The sequence below is a fragment of the Ascidiella aspersa genome, chromosome 3, assembly GCF_963924565.1.
Source record: "Ascidiella aspersa chromosome 3, kaAscAspe10.2, whole genome shotgun sequence".
Classification (NCBI taxonomy): Eukaryota; Metazoa; Chordata; class Ascidiacea; order Phlebobranchia; family Ascidiidae; genus Ascidiella; species Ascidiella aspersa.
The window spans coordinates 13,532,361-13,544,542 of NC_139449.1; positions in this window are offsets into that span (position 1 = coordinate 13,532,361).

The following is a 12,182-nucleotide window of genomic DNA, read 5'->3' on the forward strand; positions in this document are numbered from 1 at the left end:
ATATTAGCAGAACTGACGATGCTTTTTGCGTAACTATAGTATTCTGCTTTTGTTGAATAAAGTTGTTTTTGGATCTCTTTTACAACCTTTGTGGTTTTGCTTGAATCAATTTTCAGTTTCAACGAGATTTTATTCGACGCAATATGGCACAGGGATTACGTATCTGCTTAAAGGTTTTACGTTTGTGAGTGGTTTCAAAGTTGCTGTTGGTTACGTACTTTGTTGCATTGTATAAAAAACTTAATAGCAATTACCTGCATGGAAATAAAAAACAAATTACGTATATTGCCTGAATTAAAATTAATTACTTTTAGGTTGAAAAACTTCTTGAAGTATGTTACCGCGCAAAATTTAGGTGGAGTTCGCAAAACATCGCATTTAATGCGGCGGTTTGAATCGTAACCAATTTTCAGTTTCTAACGAGATTTTACTTACGTTGGGCGCAGTCTGGTACGGTACCGGAATTACGTATTTTTTAAATATCACGCAATAAGGTTTTACGTAAGTGAGTGGTTTCCTAATGACATATATGTCACTGGTTTTCGTTACGTAAAATATGTGTGATGTGCTTAGCCGTTGGGTATTTAGTCGTTTCATTTCAAATAAGCATATGTCATTTGCAATTTTGTTTCAACAAAATGTAAAATGTTAGTTTGCGAAGACGAACAATTAGATGTTTCACAGTCACGCAGATAAATGCGTTAATTTATAACACACTATCCAATATAATCCTGCTTCCACACAGGCTAAAGAATGTGACTCCATTTGTGGGGAAGCATTTAACCCATTTTTAGCATTTAGTTAGCCCATTTCGTGCACAATAAGCAAAAAAACAGTCAAGGGACGACCACCAACATATATGCTGTATAAAAATTAACAATTAGAGAAGTTAAAATGTTTTATTTGGAAAAAAAGTAAATGTTTACCACTTAACACACTATTTAGCACTCAAGCCAGGATATTACGCTATCCGTAACATTGCTTTTTAGTAACATGGTAAATTACCTTTTTTAAATCCTTGGCAATAACACGCGGCTCAAGCAAATGACGCAAATTACAACATAATATGTAATAGTTTTAAGAGGCCAGCTTGATGGAATCTTTCGTTTTGTTTGCTTTAACCAATGCTTGAGAATGATTTGGTCTGGGGAATACGAATTTGTTAAGGACACAGCGCCTTTGCCAACATGTACGGCCTAATATTGTTGCTGCTTTCACGAGGGCCGCTAATAGAGAAAGTTTTCACTACAAAAGTAAATTGAACATTTCTAGGATGGCCAGCTGTGATAGTGTCTTGTGAGAAATGGTAACGATGCATTTGCATTTGCATTTGCAAAAAAAAACAACGAAAAACCTAACTATTGTGCTCCAAAGACAGATGCATTGTTACGTAAGAACGAGAAGCTATCTTCGTGAATGTACGGTCGAAGAGAATTATGTGACTGTACAGGGCTGCCACTCCTAGTGGTTTTCCACTAGATCTAGTGGTTTTTGAAATAATCTAGTGGTTTAGTGGTTTTCTTGGAGAATCTAGTGGTTTTTATAACCTTGAAATGGAGTAATAAACTTTAAGTTATTTCCCGGCTTCCATTGTTAAAAATGGTAAAGTGAATGAAAAATTCCCTTTTTTAAATCAAATATAAAAGCCTGATCATGTTTGGTGATCGTCGATGGCTCCATGCTTGTTAATGACAAGTTTCTATACTGATTACTGTTAGGGTCGGGCAGCAGACTATATTTAGAAGTTTGTACAGCTGTAGTGCTGCACTGTAGGGTGTGGGACTATTTAATAACCGCTTGCCAACCAAAGGTGCTAAAGGGAGAATAGGGTAGTGAGAGGAAGGAGCAGGTCTAGGTAGGGTATATATGTAAAGCTGATAAATTAACCGGCAAAATAAAAATTCCTTTTTCAAAAAGAAAAACGACCTCTAGGGAGGAATTTTTGGCAATCTCTGGCTAGGACCCACAGGGTCAGTTATACTCATTTATAGTGAATTCTTTACAGTTCAATTGATATCATAATCGGAGTGTGACGTAACTCCACCACGAAAAAACAAGTTTTTATCGCCTGTTTTACCGTGAATTAGTTGAATAATGGCAATTTAAAGCCTGACTGAAACCGGACAAGACTGATAGATATACAGCAATATGCCAAGTTTGCTATATACAGTTAAAACAACCAAACACAAGTGGCGTTTAATGTACCGTACAAAGACAGTGTTAAGGATAAAAGAATAATACTGCCAAACTCAAAACCACTGAGTTGCTACATTTTTTTAAGTAGTGCCTTAATATTCAACAAAAAACGGTAATAAAAGCAGAGCTTTTGTTGTGTATATTTAGCAAATAGTAGTTTTAATAACGCAATTATGGTACACAGACTTAAAAAATAGTCTGTTTTTACATTGATTAAACATCTGGAGATGTTAAATCAACATAAAAATGGCAATATGTTGTCGCGATAACAATCTAGTGGTTTTTTATGGTCCAATCTAGGTTTTTTTTAATTTTGAGAGTGGCAGCCCTGTGACTGTAGCACAGTGAATAAATTTCCTAATATTGCAGTACAGTACATTTAGTAAAATTAGACGAGCTTTCAAACTGTTGTTTTGTTTTTAAATAAGGTAACTGGCAATCTTGTAACTTTGCTATTTAAATGGATATCCAAGAAAGAAATCAAGTTATCCAGGTATTACTTAGTTTACATTTCCATAATAAGCCTCTCCGGTGTTTTGCTAATATTACACGTAGCGCAACTGTGGAAAGTATGGCAAGTGCACCCGCGAGTTTTATTTCAACCTTTCAAAAGTGCACCCCGAAAAAAGTTAAACTGCACCCAAATTTGTAAAACGATTGTACAGCATACGTTTATAGTGCAATGTATGCCATACAGTGCTTTGGAAAATCATAAAGTGCACGTGTACTTTTTTTACGCTTGTTACACCCGGTCACCCGGATTTTTTCGGCCGTGCACCCGCGAGATCTCGTCAAGATCTGCCATACTTTCCAGACTGGCATGTAGGTAGGCGAAATCTAGAAGTTTGCTGTTGCATTTTGTAGAGTCGGGAGATTAAACGCCTAAAAAGAAGAAAATAAAAAATATATATGCAACTTAATTACTTGAGATATTGAAATTTAAGGTCACACATGTTATAGTAGCCTACGGTACTTAAACAGCTGATCTATCTAGTGTTGTTTAACCAAGTCATTTAACATGACTATAGTCATAGTCGAGTCATTTGTAAAATAACTTAAGTCCAAGTCAGGTATTTAAAAAAATAACAAGTCTAAGTGGTCAATTGCCCAAGTTAAGTCAAGTCATTATAAAAGTTTTAGTCCTAATCTCCTAAGAGCACTGTTTTAGACACTGTTGCACATGTAGAAGTTATATATACAGGCCTCATTGAGTTAAGCATCAGTTTTGTCTTTGCGATTAAATTTTTTTGATGATCTAATGGCAAATAAAAATAAATTAATTGCAATTATTTCCACTTAATAATACTAAAAAGAAATCCTCTTTTTTGACAAAATTATCTCACCTTAATATTATGATACACCAGGCGTCCCAAGGAGCAAATCCAGGGGAGGACGCCACGTAAGACTTTATTCCCTAAACCTAAAATGTATTTTTTGCATATTTTAAATACGTAAATAAAAAAAGCGTGAATCTTAGTTATATTCCTTGTGTTTTCATAGGTTTAAAATTGTTTCATAGCGATTTTAAAATTTAAATTCGATTGAGCCAAAATAAAAAAATTGGAAACTACGATATAAAAGCGTTTTTTTCGCTTTGCGCGAGTCGATAACATCTTCATAAAAGCATGTGTGGCGTTCTTAAAATTACTTCTTTATGACGTAACGTTCCGAGGCGTTATCTTTAAACATTCCATGACCCAACCAAACGAAATTTGTTGATCCGCCCCTGGCACGCATGTAGTCTACTCTGTACTAACTGATGTGGCCCGCAAAGAATATTTAAGAAAAATTGTGGCCCGCGTTGCTGTAAACCTTGGAGGGTCCTGTGTTAAATTTTTACAATCATATTTAAAAAATATGGTTAGAAGTACACTAGGCTTCAGCAAACTTACACGGGCATGGTACAACATATTGTACAACTGTGATTAAGAGACCACCGCTTGATGGCTTGTTACATTTTGTTTAACCACGCAAAGTTCAGGTATGTTTTGCAAATTATCGCGCTTATTGCAGTTCAATTACATGTCCTACACAATGTCATCAGTAGTGCAATCAATTTTGTACAGTATCATTCCAAATTTACAGCGATAAAGTAATAATATGGTAAAAAGGCTATTCAACTTGGGCAAAGTCGAGTATTTTGTTAAAAATCTATAAATTCGTTTATATGGAGCTATATATGAGGATTTATCCGTTTCTCTAAAAGTTTTGCAAATTGAAACCATAGTTTTTTTTTGCGGTAGGGGCGGGTAGAGTTTAAAGTTTGTACATTTGCGCATGAGTTTGCTCGAGAAGAGCAGGTAGTTTGAATAATTGGTTAGTGTTTAAGGCAGTATTCGACGGGGGCTTCACCCCTGATTTGATTTAACTTCACTATGGTACTGTCATTCGTATTGAAATTTACTAAGGTAAAACAACGCAATGAAATGGAGTGGTCTGATTATATTATTATGTGTCACAATACAAATCACATGACAGAACACACCTGTTCTATAATCTCGCCTCCGCTTTATTGCGTCCGGAGGAAACAAAACGTATTTAAAAGTATGTAACTGGACTGCCTTAAAGCTTGCAAGGTTTGACGTATGTATCGTAAAGTGTTAGTCTTCATGCATCAAACAAAACTTTTGACAATGATGTGACGATTTTGTTTTTGACAAAATTATATGTTTAATTGTTACCATTTACGTTGCAAACAACACGTAAATTTACCTAGCACAAACAATGGTAAAATTAAAAGAGCTGAATTTAACAAATCGTCACAGACCGGTTGAACACGTAAAGGTTTTAAAATAAGTTTTGGAACACTAAAACACTATAAAACCGTATTTAAAGATAGACAGTTTTGCTGTCAATTTTTAGCAATATTATATATATATATATATATATATACATATATATATGTAAATATAGATAGTCAAAAGGGAATGTAAATAGGATATAACAACATGACCTTAGAGTGGGCCTATTTTTCTTAAAATACATAAGCTATGTAAAAACAAGTGAGAGTTTCTAGATGTTTGGTTGTATCGTAAACACACTTTCTCCAGTCATGACCCCGCCAAACTCTATTTTTGGCCTATTTTAAATACTTTAAATATACGATCTGCCAAAACGAAAGTTTTTTTACTTTAGCCTAATTTTTAGAAATGCAGTTTTTGCACTTTGGTCGAATGTACTACGTCAGCGTGGTCCAACTGCAGGCCCGCGAGTTCAGCTTTTTTGGCCCGCAAACTGATAGTCAGCTTTGGTTCAATCTGGTAATATCACTTCAATTTTTGTTTTTTCAATTTTTTGGTGTTGAAATTATTTCATAACTAACGTAACTGAACAAAGGTATACATTCCATAAAGTTAGTATTTATGCCATGGCATAGACTATGTATAATTTTCCAGCAATAAGCCTAAGAATCGCAAATTGAAAAACATTGGCCCTCAAGATAAAATAAACCTTTTTTTTTGGCCGCGATGAAAAGTAGTTGGACCACCCTGTACTACGTCTTTAAAATATGAACGAATACTAGTATAACGACCGTTTTTCTAAACTCGGAAACATCCCGTTTCACATTTTGTTAACCTAATTTAGTTAACGCCATGTTTTGTGTTTTTTTTCCAAATTATACCTTCTTTGCAATATAGCCATGAAACCGCGAGTAGCACATCGGAAATGTTTACGTCTTTTACCTTAAACTTGATCAATAGCAATGTAACAAGCAATATGCATATATTTTATAATGTGATCAATATGTTATATCCCTCTTTAAATCTAAATTAAGGTTTTCTCTTTTTGTAACAAATAGCAACAATATTTCTTCAAATTCGACTTGCGCTCCACATTTGCGCACAATTCATAAAGTAATAATAACAAGTTGTCTGAATTATTTGTTTTGTAGTAAGACAGTATGACGTCATATTGAGTGTATTTAAGATCATATTTTTAACCCGGCACGCCGCAACATTTTAAGTTTCTCCTGCGGCCCGCTGTAAAAAAATAATGGTCTCTACTCCTGCTTTAGATCATCGAGGAAGCTCGGTACAATCGAGAAAGGTTTTCTGATTTGCAGCTTAGCATTGACGAGCTACAAGGTGAAAAACTTAAACTTATTTCTACAAAACAGGAATTGTCATCTTCACTACAGGTGGTTTATCCTATACCTAAAAATGCCAATAAAACACTTTTGATTACATTTTAAAATTTTTAGTTCAAAAAAATTGGTTTTTCACATATTTTTTATTATTATTAATTGGTTGTATTGCCTAAGAGGTAAACTGTTTTTTTTGTCGTTTAACTTGTTAAAACAGCAATAGTTTAAAATGCTTGTATCTGGAATATATCAAAGGTGTTTTTTTAAGGAAGAGCAAGTTCGCGCGACTGTGTTAGAGAAAAACTTGAGAAAATTCGAGCAAAATTTTACGGATCGCCTCACGAAAGATAACGATCTGAAACTGGAACAAGCTCTTAAAAGTTCTGAAAGTACTCTTTCTGCCCTTCGAAAACAGATGGTGACCATTAATGCAGCAAAGTATAAAATTTAATTAATTTTGTGTATTATGCCTCAAGTTCAAATTTGTCCCTCGTGTGTCTTGCAATGCGCAAACTGTCCGGAATGAGTAAACTGTCCTCCTAGATCGTTTGCTGGGGCTTCCTTTTCAATGAAGGGTGTCCGAGTCGCTCAACTCAGCCGGTTAGTTTTACAGAATGTAATAATTTAAGAGATATTCGAAGAGAGCCGAAACTTAACCAAAATTGGTGAATTAAGAAAAGGATTTTGTTTAATTGCAAACAAAATTTAGATTTGGGATAAACATTTCTTATTGCAAGTATTAGGACATTGATTTCCAAAGCACATTCTGCAGCCCCTAAATATTCTATGGAAGCGATATCAAGTGACAAAAGCAACAAATCGGATTATTGTCATTAGTTCATAGAATACGAAAATATCGCATGTTGTACGGTAACTTATACCTTTAAGATAGCCCTGTGACTTTCTCTCCTTTTTCCTGCGGCCTTAGAACGTGCTAATTACCGTGGTTAAGTTGCATGTTTAGCGAAGTAAAACAAACGAACCTACGTTGACACTCAATGTCACGCGAAAACGATAAAAAAGTAAAAAAACAAACAACAGAAACCCCCCAAAAATGTTTCAAACCTGTGTCGCTGGATTTGAGACGTTATTTTCAGTTACTTTACAACCGTCAGAACATTAACGGGAAAGCTTTTTGTTCTTTTTTAATTCTAAACCATAGAATTAAATTTATTTGGCAGGGGAGTATCTGAACGAACACTTGTTGAACGTGAACAGGAACTTGAGGCATGTCGTCGATCATCGAACCTTCTATCTGGTCAAATAAGTGCTCTTCATGAAACGATAGAAACATTTAAAACACGAATGCAGCGGGTAACGCCATTGCTTCATTGAAATATAATTACATTTAAAAGCTGTACCCACATTTATGACGTGCAGACTACTGACATCCAGACTCGACTACAACAAAACATTGAAAAGGCAAATCGCACCAACAACAACCTCTTGCGCTCATTGAAACATAAAGAATGCATTATTAGAAATTTGAAAGAAGAACACAAAAACATGGCAAAGCAGGTAATGCAAGAAGCACTAGAAAACATCGCGCCAGACGAAATAACATAAAAATATGTTATTGTTATTTCTCCTGTTTTGAGGTCCCCGTTAGAAAGAAAATTAATGCAATATTACGCCGTCGTGATATCCACAGTAAACGTATGCGCGCTTCGTTATGAAATCATCCTGAAACACGGTCGCAAAAGGAAACACGATAAAGTTTTTAGTATATGGCCACAAGCATTTTAATTGCAGGATAGTAAATTCAAGCACTTGTTTTTATGTGATTACCGAATTTGTCGTAATTGGCCTTTTATTGCTAAATTTTTGTTAGCTTTCTTAAATTTTTCTGAACATATTCTGGTTGATATAGTTTTTTTGACCGTTGGTTACTTGCGCCACGGCGCTGCAATGGCCAAATTCCTCGCGCAAATATATAACGTTAAACTTTTAGGAGGTCTCATTTAAAGGCTTCTCTGACCTGACCAACAATTTGCCATCCCGTAAACACTATACCTATTTATTTTGTAGACAAAAAGAAGCAAAACATACGCTGGGAAAGCATCTGACAATATCGGATCAAAACTTCTTGAAGATGATCAGGTTTTCCTATTCTATATTGTAATGAACATCACATTTTAGATTTAACTGGTTTAATTGGTTGGCGTATTTCAACCCCGGCATATTCTCGACAACTCATTTTGCTCACCCAAACGAAACAGTCTGGATAATTTGGGATATATGATAGTCTTTCGTCGAAAAAAGTACGGCCGCGCGATTTGATTCGAATAATAATAGCCTACCCATATTACCACGCTTATATTAACAATATGTTATAAAATAATTCATACAGTGGTAATGTTACCACCAGTATGCAGTTATAATTTGCTTTAAATGCAGGTAATTACGTTTGGTGGTGAACTTTTATAATACTTTCTAGTTAAAAATCTCCGCGTTGGATAGCATGTAATTGTTTAAATTTTGTTTTTATATCGGACGCCACATTTATTGCATTTTTAGCAATAGGTAATAACAACGGTATTCTTTTTTAAGTATCAAAAGTTAAAGACAGAGTACGCAATTTTATCAAGCTACACAAAGAGCTTAAAGCAAGAGCTTGAAGAATATCAGTTAAGATTAAAAAATAGCAACATCACCTTTCAAAAAACTAGCAATCTTCTTCTTCGAAGCACAAAACAACATGACTCCGATGCAAAAGGTTTAAATTCTATATTTTTATGTGTAAATAGTTTTTTTTGGTAATCCTAACAATGTTTTTACATATAATATATTTAAAACTGATGATAAATACAATACGTAAATATTCTTTAAACAATGAGATATATTGTTTGTAACGAAAGTTTTTTTTAAGTTTCAGAACTTTATGCAAACTCAGAAAAAAATTGAGATGAAACCAGATTTCCGAAATATTTTTGTGAAATCTCGACAACTGATAACTAATGGAAACCTAAGCCTATGATCAAATTTCACGACCTGTTAAAATTCAACTAATTATAAACCTTTCGTTGAGTAACCTTAGCGCAAGCCTGGTACTTTCTATGCTGCAAATAAAAACAAGAGTTTTTTGTTGAGACTACGTAATGACGATAATATTTTAAATATATAAAAAAATCATAAACTAGAACACTAAATCGCTTCTAGCACGCTCGTAAGAGGTAGGTTAGCCGCTTACCAAGCGGGTTAAGCAAGTTTTGAAACACTATTATTTCATAAACTTCTATACAGTTATATATGTTTTGAATGGGCAGAATAGGATAATCCTCTTTTGAACTGCTATATCTTTTACAGAAAAATTAACGATTAAAGTTAGTTCTTTTAAATATAGTACTGAATAAAAATTATCCTTAGAGATGCGATTAAAAAATATTTTTTTTGCCACAAATTAATGATGACTCACAACCAAATCAGATAAAACTTTACTGAGTTTTCGCAATTTTCTCTTGTCGCTTTTACGCGCTTTTAACACGAGTCAGCTAACACGTAGGGTTTTGACAGGTTATAAATGTTAAAAACACTGCTCTAATGTAATACTCATGCAAACTAGTGGCTGTATAGAAGCTAAAAGTTTATTTACTATCACTAAAAATCAATGTTAAGCCATAGGCGTAGCCTGGGGGGACCTGAGGGGCTATGCCCCCAAAAAATTTATAAAAAAATTTCTCTTACTAATTTGTGTTTTTTAGCATTTATGAGCATTACCACAACAGTCGATCGCAGGCATGCCATACCTTCAATTACCATGCACTGTTACTTCACAAACGATGAAGTTAATATTACGTTGGCTATACATTAATGTAGTTTTGCTACTTTTAGACAGTTTTTGCTCTTTGAATGTTTTTTGAGTATTGCGTTAAGACTCAGTCAGTTGCTGCTCGAAACGGTTTGCTAACATTGGTATTTGTGTTCGTTACGGCAGTAAATACAATGAAAAAAGCTAAACAAAAAAGTTCAAACTTTTTGGCCTCACAAAAATTTTCGGCTGCGCTACGCCACTGTGTGCATGTGCTTGGGCTAAAAATATTTAGAAGAAAATAAATATAAAAACTATGCAATCTCTTGTAAAAAACTTCTTACGAATCCCCAGGGTTTTGCGGAAATTAAGCCTCATTTGATTTTTCAAGGACGCTGTACTTTGCTTTAATTTCGTAATTTAACTCAATTGCAGTAATATAATGCGAGCAGGTATATGTGCCATAGTACATTCGAACTTCATCATCATTCAGTGCCATGCCTGAACCAGGCTACGGCTGCCATGAAACACTGTTTTCTCCATATGTGACTATTTCTTGCCAATTCAAAAATACTTGTTGCTTTGATGTCTAGAAAGTCCCTCAGTTGATTAATAAGCATTTTTCTTTGCCGTCCAGGTGAACGATTTCCACATATTTTGCCACACGAAATTATGTATTCTTGTTTTTGTTGTCTGGTTATGTGGCCGAAAACCTTGAGTTGACGAAGTTTTATTGTGCTTAACAGTGATCTCTGTTGATTGGTCTGAATTAATACCTCTTAATTGGTTTTATGGGAAGTATATGATATTCGTTGCATTTTTCTCAGGAAGCACATCTCACCTGCACTCAGGTTGTCAATCAGTTCCTTTGTGAAAGTCCAACTTTAACACCTGTAGAGCAGAACAGGCCACATTCGAAACTCATGATTGCCAAACTGTATAGTTTAGGCCTAGCCCTCGTTAGGCTACATATTGTAATATAACAATTAAACGAATGACACAACACAAAATAAGGTTTGAACTTTCATATATATGAATGTTTAATCTGGGTTTATTTTTTAACACGTACCGTAAAATACATTGTGGGTTTGTGTGGATAAAGCTCGACAAGATTTTTTCACGTCATAGCTTAACGCAGTGAATTAACTACTAAAGAAACCTACCGTCGATCTTGTGTGCAAATATGAAACTGAAATTAGGTATGGTTACATTCAAGGGAAGGTCACGTAAGCATTTTTTAAAGAATCTATTTTCTTTTGAAACATCATTAAACAATATATATTATAGGTCTACTCTTAGATATACAGCCTTTCATGTAGCGTATCTGCACCGAAATCACGTAAGAATTCAGACGAAGAGCATAACAGGGTGGGCTGTATAATTGGTAGGCTACAGACGATTCAATGGTCATATTGAAAAGACGGTATAGACTTACGTAAAAAAAATAACACAAAAAAGTTATTTCCAAAATTAAAAAAAAATTCGAGGCACACTGAAGAACCTCTCAAGGCAAACAGTTTACGAATCGCTGCGATAAACTGTGTAACAACAAATTTAAAGACTGGGTGGGTGTACCGACACTAATGTGTAGGCTAATGACGTGGCCATTTTACTTGTTGTATCTGGGTCGCTCTTCAGTGAACAAAATAACTATATTAACCTTACCTGCAATCAATCCACAGTCATTTAATTCAAGAAAACCGTTTAGTTTTTAGTTTTTAATGATAGACGAATTATAAAATTATTATTATTAGCGTTGGCAAAAATGGTTTACCTTTTCACTACCTCGTGTTTATGCGAATCAAATTTCAGTTCAGGTATGGCCCTGATAAAAAAACGACCACGAAATAACGTAAAATGACAAATTCAAGTAGCTGACTGGCTGTTTCACAGATTGTTCATGCATTTCATTATTTACCTACTCATACAACTTTTAGCATGATCAACGTAATCTTAACGCCTATTCATATTTAGGTATGGTCAATGTATTTCTGGTTAGCTTTGTGTCACATTTTAGTGGGATGTTTTTATCGCAATCTATTTTTTATTGAAAAACGGGGAAGACTGTCTAAACTATTTTTAAGGCAACTTAAGCAACAAAAAGTGCTAGTGTTGCGCGCTATTTTTTTCGACATTGTTTACAAAGAATTCGAT